General features: G+C 44.0%; 1 protein-coding gene across 1 annotated transcript in view; it reads left to right on the top strand.

Annotated features, from left to right (window-relative positions):
* The first annotated feature begins 292 nt into the window (after window positions 1–292).
* NTF4 (neurotrophin 4) overlaps window positions 293–14,171 on the top strand; it is a 175,476-nt gene continuing 161,597 nt past the window's right edge. The window contains exon 1 of the mRNA XM_068242898.1: window positions 293–783. The gene's annotated coding sequence lies outside the window, so the exon portion shown is untranslated. The remainder of the gene's footprint in view (window positions 784–14,171) is intronic.

The following is a 14,171-nucleotide window of genomic DNA, read 5'->3' on the forward strand; positions in this document are numbered from 1 at the left end:
GTAACAATACTAATATCATTCATTCTACAGCAGCAGCACACACTTGTCCCCTTGTGATTGACACCAGGAAAATCTTTAGCTGGAAATCACAGGAAAGGCAGTAAAGCTGTCCCAGGCAGGGACCTATGAGCATGAGGCAGATCCACCCAGGTATTTTGCCCACTGGCCTGGGTGTTATTATCAGGGTGAAATTATCTCCAGAAAGGGGAGTGGAGAGGCAGACACGTCATCAGCACAAAAAGAGAATTTCTGTGTGAGTGAGTAAAGTGTGTTTCGCCTCCTGCTGGGAATCTCACCTCGCCTGCATGTGGCTGTGCAGCAGCAGAAGGATCAGGTTATAGAGTCAGTCCCCAATCTGGAGCACAGAGGTCACTGCGACTGGGAGCAAGCAGGGAGGTCACTGGTCAATGCTGGTCAGACAAGGATCTTCTGAAGCAGGCTGAAGTGACCAGCTTGGGTCTTGTACCTTTGATCTATAACTGCAACTGCGTTTTCCTTATATACTCTCCATATACACTTCACTGTAGACAGAAGCACTGAAGCTTGCAAGAATGACTTCTATTCCTCTCCTGTGGACCCCAATTGTGCCTTCAAGTTTTGCCAGTAAGGTGTCCTGAAGGAGCTCCACAGGGGAAATCTGGAGTTCTGGCTAAGCAATCTGCTTTTTACATTTTCTGGTTTGAGAGGGAAAACAAAAAGTCTCAGAAAAGACCTTGGGACTGTCTCCCCCCTGATCACATGTGTGCCTGGGAGACTGAAGAATTTACTCTCTACTGGAGGACGGTAAGTTAACAAAAAGTTTGCAAACTTTGTTGAACTTTGCTGAACTTTTTTGTCAGTTCTGGTCAGAAATGTGTGTTACAGAGAAATTCTTGCTTGCTGAGTCCTATCTCCATCTGCTTCAAGTGCAGAAGTGACTGAACCCTTTCCTAGGCAATTCTTCATTCTAAATTAGTCATAGGTGAAAAATGGCATTTTTTGTCTTGAAAAGGTATTTGCTGCAGTTGTCTTGCTTGCAGCAAAAGGCATTGAGGCTGGCTGTGTAAAGGTCGGGATGGCTGGATGGTTGGGACAACTGAAAAGTGATGTCTCTTGATACATCTACTTCATTGTGCATCAGCTTTGTGCAAAAGTTGAGGGTCACATATGCAGGGAGTAAGGTACTTGATCAAATCCTCAGCGTTTTCCCGCAGACAAAAAAACGAATATGGAATCGCATATGATAGTCTATGGTGCTGCTGCTGCATTTTCGGGAGGCATATGCAATTCCACATAGCGTTGGGCTGCACGGTGGCGTAGTGGGCAGCATGATGGCATATTGGTAGCACTCTCGTCTTGCAGTGTTGGGTCCCCAGTTCTCAGCCAGGGCACTGTATGCATGAAGTTTGTATGTTCTTCCCGTATCTACATGGGTTTCCTCTGGGCACTCCGGTTTCCTCCCACATCCTAAAAACATACAGATACTGGTAAGTAAAATGGTTTCACCCTAAATTTGACTCCTATACATTGGACCCTAGACTACGATACATACACTGCATGATACATACATAGAACTATAGTAGGGATTAGAGTGTGAGCCCATCTGAAGGACTGTTAAGTGACAAGACTCTGTACAGCGCTGCGGAAGATGTTGGCGCAATATAAATAATAATAAAACGATCTTCAAATCGCACAATTGTGTGTCAAAGCGCTTGCGGGGGGAATCATCTGCGATTCTTACAGATGGAGGTGTGATCTCTCCTTCAAGGAACAGACAAAAATAATAAAAAGTGAGCAATTCAGTGTGGTCATGTACATTGTGCTTTTAAGTAAAAAAAGTATAAAAATTGTCCCCCTCCCCCCCCCCCCAAAAAAAAGGAACAAGGAGCTCAGAATTACAAAACACTGCGTGATTATTCCTGCAATCATTGGGTACATTTGGATTCCATAAAAGTTGTTGAGTATTGTGTGTTAATGATGGAAATGTTTTGCATTTCTGCTACAAACCATGGATTATAAAACGGAGAGAATAGTGAAAAACTCATGACGGCTTACTCTTGTTTTTTTTTTTTTTAAATCCACCTCCCCTACTCAGTGATTGCGTACACCGCGCAAATGGGTGAAAGATTGCGCCAAACAACATCAACAGCGCTACTGTCTCCTACTAAACACCACTGCATTGCCACTTTTTCATCTACAAAACAAATGCGGAAGTACTTACACCAAAATCCAGTGAGGAAAGGTAAATTTATAAATTAGCACTTTAAATTAACTTTGTAAATAGGCCCCAGTATTACTCAGAAGTCCATCACACACATATTCCAGTGGTGGGCTCTGCCTGTAGGGGTCTCTCTCTGATTTAGTTAAAAAAAAATCTAGACTGGCTAGTGTGTAGCAGGACTCATTGAGAAACTTGATCAGGTGACTATGTTTAGAAGGCTCTGATTTGCTGGTCATGATCATGTGTCATGTCTGTATCCGGTATAGGCTAAACCAGGAAGTGATCACAGCAAATCAGAGCCTGATAATGTACCACCTGATCAAACTGATCACATGCTTCTCTGTCAGTTCTGCTACACTGTGTGATTTTTCAACCCTGTGGAGAGAGTGAGATTCTTCCAGAATGGTTGGAGCAGCTGGTAGGATGTGAGAGGTCAGGTGCTTAGAGATAGAACATGCCACAGATTTTCACATGCCATCATCTGTTCTGCTGCTTAACCATCAACTTCTGATGATCTGATCCGTTAGGTTGAATATTTAACGCTGGGGTTTATTCTGTGAATGAAAATTCAACGTGCAGTACTCATGACAACCTGACAGCATCTGTCTCATACTGGCTTAACTTCACCAGCACAGATTCCTTGCACATGGGTCAGTGCGCTTTGCATGTACAATTCTGCTTACAGCAAACTGCCAGACGTTTGCTGAAACACGTGGGATTTCCTTCCTAGGTTGGTACGTGCTTTTGTTTTCATTCGTGCTTACTTGTGTTCTTTCTCCCTCTTTTCAAAAACATTTAAATGCATGCGTTGTCCAGAAAAATAAGCATCCTGTATTTCAGAAACACACCGCAAACACAAACACAAAAAGTAGTGCAAATGTTAGGAAGGAGTTTTATGGCAAAGCGCAATTCTGTGCTGTTAGCCAGTTATATACATTAATAACATGTATGAGCAGCACGGCGGCGTAGTGGTTAGGTTAGCGCTCTTGCAGTGCTGGGTCCCTGGTTTGAATCCAGCCAGGTCAACATCTGCAAGGAGTTTGTATGTTCTTCCTGTGTTTGTGTGGGTTTCCTCCGGGCACTCCATTTTCCTCCCACATTCCAAAAACATACAGATAAGTTAATTGGTTTCCCCCTAAATTGGCCCTAAACTTTGATACATGCACTGCACGATACATACATAGGCATATGTCGATGGTAGGGATTAGACTGTGAGCCCCTCTGAGGAACAGTTAGTGACAAGATGATATATAATCTGTACAGTGCTGTGTAATACAGTATGTTGGCACAATATAAATAAAATTAAATAAATGTATAGGGTGAAATTGGACTTTTTGGGTCCAATGGTTCAGATTGAAACACTAGATGCTCTTTGATCCACCTTTAAAATCATACACAAAATCTTTGTAAAGGTGGCCACTAATCATCCAATCTTTTTCATCCAATCTTACCAAATATGTGTAGTAGAAAAGTAAAATGAGTGAATATATTGAAAAGATACTATAGGCAGTCCCTTATATTACATAGAAATGGTAAGATTGGATGAAAAAGATTGGATTGTTAGTGGCCACCCTAAGTTTTTCTCATAAGCACTCTCTCATTTTTGTCGATATGAAATGCATTTCTGTCCTATTCAGTACAATTTAATGGGACTTTGCAATTTGTACACAAGAAATCATGTGTCTTTCTTGTAGAATTTGCCATTTCTAGTGGGAACAGGGCCTTACAGATTATGTACAGTATTAAACATCCAATGAATATGAGCAAGATTTCAGATAGGCTTGGTGAAAATGATTGAATGTGCGATATAGCAGTCAGCACACTCGCACTGTGTTCCACAGCCTGAAAGGGGCCTCACACCATGACATTTTTCATAATTCCTTTCAATTTGAGAAGTACAATCAATTTTTCTGATGGATTGTGACATTTGAAAATTTATCACAACTGTGTTCAATTTTTCCATTACAACGCAGTACTGTGAACAGCCCCATAGAAGTGTATGGGCAGTGAGTAGGCATGCAGAACTATTCTGCAATGCAACTGACCACTGTGATCTAGCCCTAAAGGTGGCCATACATCAGGTGACTTGGCGACCGATTGATCTGATTCGATTATTATAATTGGAATTGGATGAAAGTGCGTGTGCCTGCCCAATCGACAATGCAACCAATTTTGGGCCAAAATTGGTTGTATGAGTCGGTGGGACATGCTGCAAGATGTAGGCCGACTTGCTTGATCGTGTGCGCAGTGATATGGCCTGCGATATTGAGATGACCAACAAATGCGACGAGACCCTTGACACTGTTCCCCCTAATGTTTAATGTCCCCCCTGGTGCCCAGTGCACTATACTTTACCTGGCTGTGGCTGTCACTTGTTGCAGGATTTGTATCACTTTTTCTTTAGGTTTTTCTTAGAGAGAAGCATACCATTCTATTCATTATGTTCTCCTGGGCCCCTCTGTGCTGTATCTGCCACTCCCTGCTGCAATCCTGGCTTGTAATTGCCATTTTTAGGCAGTGTTTACAAACAAAAGACACGGCTTCTAACTAGAGTGTGATAGGCTTGAGAGTAGCTCAGTCTCTGACTCATACAGAGCTTGGAGAGGGTGTGTATAGCTTCTGCCAATGACAAGCAGTGCAGCACATTCCACACATTCCAGCCTCAGATGACAGAGCCGACAGAAGAGAGAAGATTAGATCATATAACAGAGATAACACAGCCACTGTGCAACTAGAAAAGGCTGCAGTAACACAGACCACATTAGAACAGGTATAGGAACTTATAGGATAGAAGAAATAAGGATGAACATTTTGCTACAGAGCCTCTTTAAGGTTATTATGCTGTTGCTTATCTTTTAGAGCAGAGAGGAAGTTCTGAGTTCCGGTCCACTTTAATTCATTTGAGTCTCTCTACTCACATTTTTTAAAATCAGCCACCACATAGGATTCCGCCATGGCGCTGCACTGTGTGTGCGCCTCTCAGAAGTAGAGTCTGCCATCTTATTTATGTTCTACTTCACTTCTGTACTGTAAGAAATGTGAGGGATTAGACACAAGGCAAATAAATGGCAGCGTTGCGCACGTCACGGCCGCCTTGGAAGGGATCTACTAAACATTTGTTTTATCTGAGCTCCGTTTCGAAAAAAGAAAAAACGAATAACCTGTTAGCCATCACAGGAGAGAATGCGTGGAAATGGAGGTGATTTATAGGCAATGATCTGGCTGATATTCTCCTGCCTTGTAAAAGCCGAGACGGATGTCTCCTGGTGTCAGGAATAATCCTGCCCATTGCCTATATGGCTTGATGTTACTGTGTTATGTAAACAGAGTTGTAAGAGAGGTTATGTGAGGCTATGCAGGACAGGAAAGCCACACTATGATTCTGCAACACTTCTACACCAGGCAACTGACAAGGATCCTCGGGAATTATAGCTGTCACACTGGCCTCCATTCTGCTCTAAAGTCATAATAAACGTATTATATAATGATCTGTATGTGTAGTACAGTTAAGAAATAGAACATTAGCAGCAAACATATGATTCTCATATTGTTTCCAGTATAGGAAGAGTTAAAGGGTGACTATCGGGAAAAATGTAAAATGTATAAAATGCATTTATAACATACAAATAAGAAGTATGTTCCTGCCAGAGTAAAAAGAGCCATAAATTACTTTTCTCCCATCTTGCTGCCACTTACAATAGGTAGTAGAAATCTGACAGAACAGACAGGTTTTGGACTAGTCCATCTCTTCATGGGGGATTATTAGCATGGCCGTTATTCCTTATAAAGACACTCCCTGAAAAGTATTTATACAATGATGCTGGTCAGCCTCCCTGCTGGCTACACACTTTTTTGGCAGTTGGACGGAGCAACCGCCATTCGCTAAGTTCTTTTGAAAATAAAGGGCTTGATTCACTAAACTGTGATAAGTCATATCACGGCCGTTTTTGCGTGCATTTTCGAATTTTAAAATGAAAATTTGTGATTGCACACGTTAATTCGCGATCACGCGCAAACGCGAAAATGCACACGGAAACGTCCGTGATATGACTTATCACGGTTTAGCGAATCAAGCCCAAAGAAAACTCTGGTGAGTGTCCCCCATGAGAAGATGGGCTACTCCAAAACTTGTCGATTCTGTCAGATTTCTACTACTTACTATAAATGACAGCAACATAAGAGAAAAGTAAGTGTGTTTAAAAGTGTGTTTACATGTATTTAAAATTTTACGATTTTCGCAATAGTGATCCTTTAAGAAACTTCAGTTGTAATCTATGCAACAGAGCTTCTCTGAGCTCTCCAACCCAACTTGGGTTGGCTACAGTGCTGTTTTCTGAAGCACTTATACATCAAAGAAACAGTGAGACAGCTCCAGATAAGGTTTTACTGCAGGGAAGTTCAAAGGACATTAGCTCTGCTCTATTTCATAGTTTCAAATACAGAGTATTGTTTGTAAACTGCAAAAATAAAGAATAATGTAATGTTATTAAAGGAGTACTAAGAGGGGTAGGGGGAAAAAAAGAGTTGAACTTACCGTACATAGGGCTTCTAATGGTCCCCAGCAGACGTCCTGTGCCCACACAGCCACTCACCGATGCTCCAGTCCATGCCTCCGGTTAACATCCGGAATTTGTGAATTTAAAATCGGAAAACCACTGCACCTGCGCAGCTGCGCCCTCGCTGCCGCTGACGTCACCAGAAGTGTGTTGCGCAGGCCCAGTACGATCTGCGGCTGCGCAGCATGCTCCTGGTGACGTCAGCTGGAGCGAGGACACGGCAACGCAGGCGCAGTGGTTTTCCGACTTTAAAGACAGGAATTCCAGAAGTGAACCCGGAGGTAGGAACTGGAGCAGCGGTGAGTGGCTGCGAGGGCACAGGACGTCTGCGGGGGACCATTAGATGCCCCAGGTAAGTTCAACTCTTTTTCCCCCCTACCCCCCTATAAGTAGTCCTTTAAAAAAAAAAAGCTATATCATTGAAAATAAAAATGAGACTCTTTTCTTTGCTGCTAATGTTCTATGAATTATCCGTACTACACATACAATTCATTAAATCATACTTTTTTTGCTTCAGTGTCACTTTAAAAAAGGCTTGCTGTGAAGGAGAAGGGAAGGCGTGAAAGGAGATGACAGGAGAATGACAGGATCCTCTCTGCGGTAGTTTCCTATAGGAGTTATTGTTGATGACAGGCTAAACCAAAGGAAGCGTGTGGTCTGTAGATGCAAGGCAGGAACTCGAATTTGTGAAATTGCAAACTCATTCAAATTGCTGATGATCAACAAGTCAACTGCATTCCTCAAAGAAAGAAACTGCTGGGGTATTTTTTTCAAATAACTTGACACATATGATATTACGAACGTGGTTGTCACTATCATAGAAAGAATCTTATAACCAGGAATACAGAATATAGCCATAGAATAACTGTAATGCTATACAAAGAACTCCACTGGCTATCCATAAAATAAATCATTCTATTTAAAATTGGCTTATTGACTTTCAAATCCTTGCACAATCTGGGCCCTGGTTTGCTTCCACAGGAGCAACTGAAAGCAGTATCAAGGAGGATGCAGAACATCCACTTACATAACTAGATGCTTGGATAAGGTCTCAATTCGTAGTTAGCAAGAAAGTGCCCTCCGGTATAGGTAGCCAGAGAGTGCCCCCCACCCTCCAAGTATAGGTAGCCAGAGGGTGTCAGCCAACCTAACCCTGTTTCTAGGGTCGTGCAGGCCGTATGGCCGCCCTGAGCGCTGGGGGGATGGGGTGTGCACTGTGATGGAGGGGGGAACGCTGTGATGTAGGAGGTGGCTGCGGGGAGGGCGACCCAACTTCTCCCTCCCTCTCCTTGGGGCCGCCCTCCGTGCTCCCCCCTCCACTGCAGAGTCAGCGCAGCGGGAAACCTGAAACCTGGTATAGAGCAACTCACCTCCCTGCCATTCCAATTGCTGCTTATACACTCTCTACTTCCTGCTAATTGGGAAGTAGAGTGTGTATCAGTGGCTATGCAGAGGAGACCAGCGGCAAGTGATCGGCGATTGGAACGGGAGGGAGGTGAGTTACTCTATACAAGGCTTCCCACTGCGCTAATTCTGCAGTGGAGGGGGAGCACGGAAGGTGGCCCCGGCTAGAGGAAGGGAGGGAGAAGTCGGGCCGCCCTCCCCGCGGCTTTATGGGGCGGCGCCTACCTATCTAACCCATATTGCGGGCACCTACCTATCTAACCTATCCTGGCAGCACCTACCTATCTAACCTATACTGGGGGCACCTACCTATCTAACCTATCCTGGGGGCATCTACCTATCTAACCTATACTGGGGACACCTACCTATCTAACCAATACTGGGGGCACCTACCTATCTAACCTATACTGGGGGCTCCTACCTATCTAACCTATACTGTGGGCATCTACCTAGCTAACCTATACTGCAATTTTTACACCCTTGCCCTGGGTGCAATTTAGCCTTAAAACGGCCCTGAGCCAAGCCCCGCCCTCCGGGTAGCCAGAGAGTGCACTCACAGTTGAAGTTACTAAAGAGGTCAGCAAAGAGTGCTTCCCTATTATAGGTAGGCAGAAAGTGCCCTCCCAGTGTAGGCAGAGGAGTGCCCAAGACAAGGAGTGGTAAGTAAGTGCTGTGACAACTGCATTAATGGATATACAGTTACACGATTTCATCGGCAAAAAACACAACCTGGTCCCTCCTTTATAAACGTGTTGTGGTAAAACTGCTACAAAAAAAACCACACGTCATAATTTTAGAAAAATGTGTTCCCTGCTCTTTGAAGTTCTACTTGCGCTGGCAAATTAAACGTTTCCTTTTCAAAGAGGCGGTGGGGAGGGACATTGCAGATTGAACATGTTTCAGTGTCATTGGCTGCACTGGATATTTCTCTCTTCCATTGTACGTATAAGGGTAAAACCATCCTATATTACTTGTAATGGATTCAGTTATGTCTTTTAAAGCATGTAATCCCTTTCCCTGGACCCCCCTTCTACCTCTCATAAGATCAGAGTGTTCCAGAGTACAGCAGTGTTTTTGGCATGGCTATTTCATGTTCTTTCATTCATAAAACCATGCAGGGAATCCAACCTGGGCGTGTGATTAGCCGGCTGGGAGACGGCCTCTGTTCCTGCTCTGTGCCAGCTGGTTTGCATTTTGGAAGGCCCAGAGTGATCTTGCTGGTTATTGGGCAGGCTGGTTTACAGCAGAGGCCGTGATCTGCAACAACTTGATGATGAATCAGAGACTTTATACATTCCAGAGCTGAGAACTCAACCTGGCTTTCCGCAACTCCAGACAATGAGTGAAAACCCATCAGTGAGCTGACCATGTCATGTACAACATGCTGAGGTCAGCCAGCAAAGATTGGAACCCATCATGAAATTATAACAGCAGCAGCAGCAGCTCTGAATTAAAAGAAACTGATGAGACAACCAGTTGTTGCTATAGTCTTCTTCCTAATTTGGATGTTGAGGAATCCCATGGTCTTATTTTGTAATTAAACTTTAAAATCTACCCTTGAAGAGAAACTGTAGTGAAAATAACATAATGAATAAAACATTTTTTTTCAATATTCATCTGTAGATTACTTACACAGTGTTTGCCCATTGTAAAAATCAGTGCGGAATGTTCGTTACTGAGAGTTCCATGCACAAAGGGAGATATGGCTTGCTTGGCAGTTGGAAAAAGACGCTATTTCCCACAATGCAACGAGGTTCACAGAAAGGAACTGTCAGGGCCATGGTCATGACATCACACTGTGGGAAGGGTTTCACCACAATATCGCCCATACAGACCACTCTGATGATCTATTCGAGAAAAGGTAAAGATTATTCCTGGGAAAGTGGGTATGAGGTCAGCTACTGATTGGAATGAAGTTTAATCCTTGGTTAAAGTTCCTCTTTAACCCAAATCCGGACCGACGCAGTACGAATCTACGTCCAGCAGGTAGTGCTGCGCCCATGACTGGACGTAAACTCTACATCGCATTGACCGCGCGCACCCGCTGTTTACCGGCGATCATGCCGCTCTGTCTCCGCCACAATTTACTCGCCCTGCCGTCTCTATGACGGCAGAGCACTGTGAGCCGGGCAGGAGCTGTTTTTATTGGCTCCTGGCCCTGTCATCACTGTAAGCCAATCCCTCCTGACCGGTGCACAGCGCTCTGCCATCATAGAGACGGCAGAGAATGGAGCCCTCTGGCGGGGACAGAGCGGCGTGAACGGTGGGAGTGGCAATTAGTCGGGAAGCGGCGGTTTACTGTACCAGCAGCCTCTGGTCTTTAAGGGGGCAGAGGCTGCTGGTACCGAAGTGGTTATACCTTAGCCCTTTATAAATTCTGTAATTGATGCGTGTGTGTGTATGAGGGGAGGTGCGCATAGGCTTACCGGCATCTGCCTCCGTTCACCTCACAAAGGTCCCCTTCCTAAATAGTGGTCAGCAGGGATGGCCCAGATGCAGTATGTCTGTGTCAGTATGTGCGATCTCCCGCGGGAAGGCGTAGCCGGTGCGCAAGGTCACAGGTGCCCAAGCGGTCATACTGCTCATGTGTGCACAGTATGTCCGAGTCGGAGGGCACACATCCCGGCTATGTCTTCCCGCATTCTCCCAGGGACATACTGCGCCAACCCCACTGACCACTACTTAAGAACAGGACCTTTTTGAGATGCCAGGCCGCAAAATGCGGTAAGCCTATGTGCTCCTCCCCCCACACCCACACGGCATCAATTACAGAATTAATTAAGGGCTAAGGTATCCTTTAAAGGCATCTGCGCACCTAATTTTGAAAATATATAAAACAAACCATCCTCTAAGGGAGGATCATAAATGATGTGGGCTTTATCATTCATTTACTTACCAGGGGAAGGGGGGGGGGGGCTGCTCTGTATCCCCGTCTTTATTAGGGCATCCATCTTGCTGCTGTCGATGCCGCAGAATTGCAAGTTTGAAGTACCTATGGTGATGTCGAGCTTGTTCTGGGCCACCAGTGCATGCCAGGAAATGTAGCCATTAATGTAATTACTCCCCCCGCCCCCCCCCCCCCCCGGCCGGGGATGTGCTCAGCACCCCAATGCAGAGTGAGGGTCAGACCCATTAATTACCTGACAAGCTCTGTGAAACATTCCAGTGCAGGCCCTGCTAATTCCAGTTTCTGTGGTGCTCGTCATGACCTCGTGGTCACCAGTCGTTTTTGCCAATCACGAGGTCAATATCGGCAATCGTGATCGTCTCTTGATCACGAACGCCGATCAGGAATGCACTCGTGATTGTACTCATTACCCAACTCTTGATTACGAGTTACTCGTGATCACTAGTCAGTATTCGTGATTAAAAACCCACCGACTTTAGCGGTTAATAGCAAAGCCCCCTTACATGCTAGAAACGCCAGATTTGCCAGATATGTTAAGAAGAACAGTAGGAAAAAAACATACATTCAAATGCAGTAGATGACAGTTAATGTATGTGACACATTAAAATGTATACCTTTTTCCTTTGAAACTTTAAAATCGATTTTCTCAAAAACTATAAGGTCTTTTTGAAAAAATGTTTTTCCTCTTGTTCCCACTGTTCTTCTTTGCTATTAAACGTTAAATTCAAATCGTGATGATAGATATCACTTTTAATCACGGTTAAAATCCGAGTCAAATTCCGAATTGAGTATCACGGCGTATCCGGATTTCGATACTGTCGTGATCAGATTTACTCGAATCCGTGCTTTGGGTATCTGAGCACCACTGTCTGTGGATCAATAAAGTTACGGGAAATTCAAATTAACGCTCATCTCTACAGGAAGAACAGCTCTGACTAATTTTAGACGGGTTTGGAATTCATTTTTAAAACATAACTTTACTCGCGCTTACACTGGATTTAGCATGTTTGTCTTTTTCAAGGCTGGAAAGTGACGGCCTGTAAAAACCATTACGGTGGATGTATTTTTACTTTGAGTAAAAATAAACTGGCGGTTAACTTGGTATAAATCTCACGGCTTTTGATGGTTAAGGGGTTACAAGCCTTTCTTTAGAAGCTGTCACAGCGGAGATCCCGGGACACGGCCCTCCTTTGTAGCTGGACATCTGTTTTTGTTTTCTTTTTTCTTCTTTAAACTTTTCATAGCTCTCTTGTATGTTTGTCTAGAGCTTATGCTGCGTGGGTTTTTTTAATGGCTCGTTTGCTAGTGAGATGACCGAGCATTTTATTAGAGGTAGGAGCCGGGTTGTAGCTCCTGCCCACCTCCTGCATGCGAGAGAATAGACTGCGCAGCTAGTGCAGCGATTTTGTTTGATGCACAACTAAACTAAATCTCAATGCTTGTTTATGATGAATACTATAAAACCAGTTACTCCCTGTTTACAGCTCTTCCCACTCAAATGTTTTTTAGCCAAGGCTGTGTTGTCAAAAGTCCTTTTGAATATTGCATATTGTATGCTTAAAGAGGAACTGTTGCGAAAATCTTAAAATTTAAAACACATTCAAATAAGAAGTACATTTCTCCCAGAGTAAAATGGGCCATAAATTACTTTTCTCCTACGTTGCTGTCACTTACAGTAAGTAGTAGAAATCTGACATTACTGACAGATTTTGGACTAGCCCATCTTCTCATAGGGTGGTTCTCAGGGTTTTCTTTATTCTTAAAAGCACTTGGTGAATGGCTGTTGCTCCGTCCAACTGCCAAAATAGTGTGCAGCAAACAGGGAGGCTGGCCATCATCTTTTTATAAATCTTTTTCAGGGAGGGTCTTTATGAAGAATAAAGACCATGCTGAGAATCCCCTATGGAGAGATGGACTAGCCCAAAACCTGTCGGTAATGTCAGATTTCTACTACCCACTGTAAGAAACAGCAACATAGGAGAAAAGTAATTTATGGCTCATTTTACTGTGGGAGAAATGTACTTTTTATTTGTATGTGTTTTAAATGTTAAGATTTTCACGACAGTTTCTCTTTAAGGAAAAATATTTTACAATAATTTTGATAGATTAAAGGGAACCTAAAGCGTCAAAAAGTGCCCCCAGGGGATACTTACCTTGGGAGGGGAAGCCTCTAAATCAGGGGTTTGCAGGAGGGCCCAGAACTGTAAGGAGGCCCAAACTGATACTTCACTCCCTCTGATAAAGGGGTTCATTCTTTGGGTGTTTTTGTGGCTACACTTATTATGGGTGTGAAGGCCACACTTGTTTTATGACCCTTGCAAGATGAGTAAGGACTTTTTGGGTAAGGCTCTCTAATAATCTGACAGATTATTGGGTGGGGCTGGGGAAGACCCAGCTGTCATGGTACACATTGGCACCAATGACAAAGTTAGTGGGAGATGGAAGGTCCTCAAAAATGATTTTCAGGTACTTGGAGATAAACTTAAAGCAAGGACCTCCAAGGTGGTGTTCTCTGAAATACTGCCAGTGCCACGCGCTACATCTGAGAGACAGAGGGAGCTTAGGGAGTTAAATAAGTGGCTGAGAAATTGGTGTAGGAAGGAAGGGTTTGGGTTCCTGGAGAACTAGGCAGACTTTGCAGTCGGCTACAGGTTCTACAGCAGGGATGGGCTGCACCTTAATGGGGAGGGTGCAGCTGCATTGGGGGAGAAGATGGCTAAACGGTTGGAGGAGATTTTAAACTAGGATCTGGGGGGAGGCGGGAGGATAAAGTCTCAATATGTAGACAAGATAAGGTAAAAAGACAGTGGGAGCCTAACATTATGGGGGGTGGAGAGGGGGGTGGAGACAGTGTAAAGATTAAGGAGGTTGGTAAAACTTCAAGTAGCCCATTTCGTGTAAACAAAATTGGTAAATGTGTTGGTAAAAATATAAAGTGCATGGTAACCAATGCTCGGAGCCTTGCAAATAAAATAGACGAACTAGAGTTCATTCTGAATGACAAAGGCTATGACATTGTGGGAATAACCGAGACATGGATGGATGAAAGCCATGACTGGATAGCTAATTTAAAAGGATACAATGTGTTTAGGAGGGATAGAAC

This window comes from Hyperolius riggenbachi, chromosome 6 (genome assembly GCF_040937935.1).
Source record: "Hyperolius riggenbachi isolate aHypRig1 chromosome 6, aHypRig1.pri, whole genome shotgun sequence".
Lineage (NCBI taxonomy): Eukaryota > Metazoa > Chordata > Amphibia > Anura > Hyperoliidae > Hyperolius > Hyperolius riggenbachi.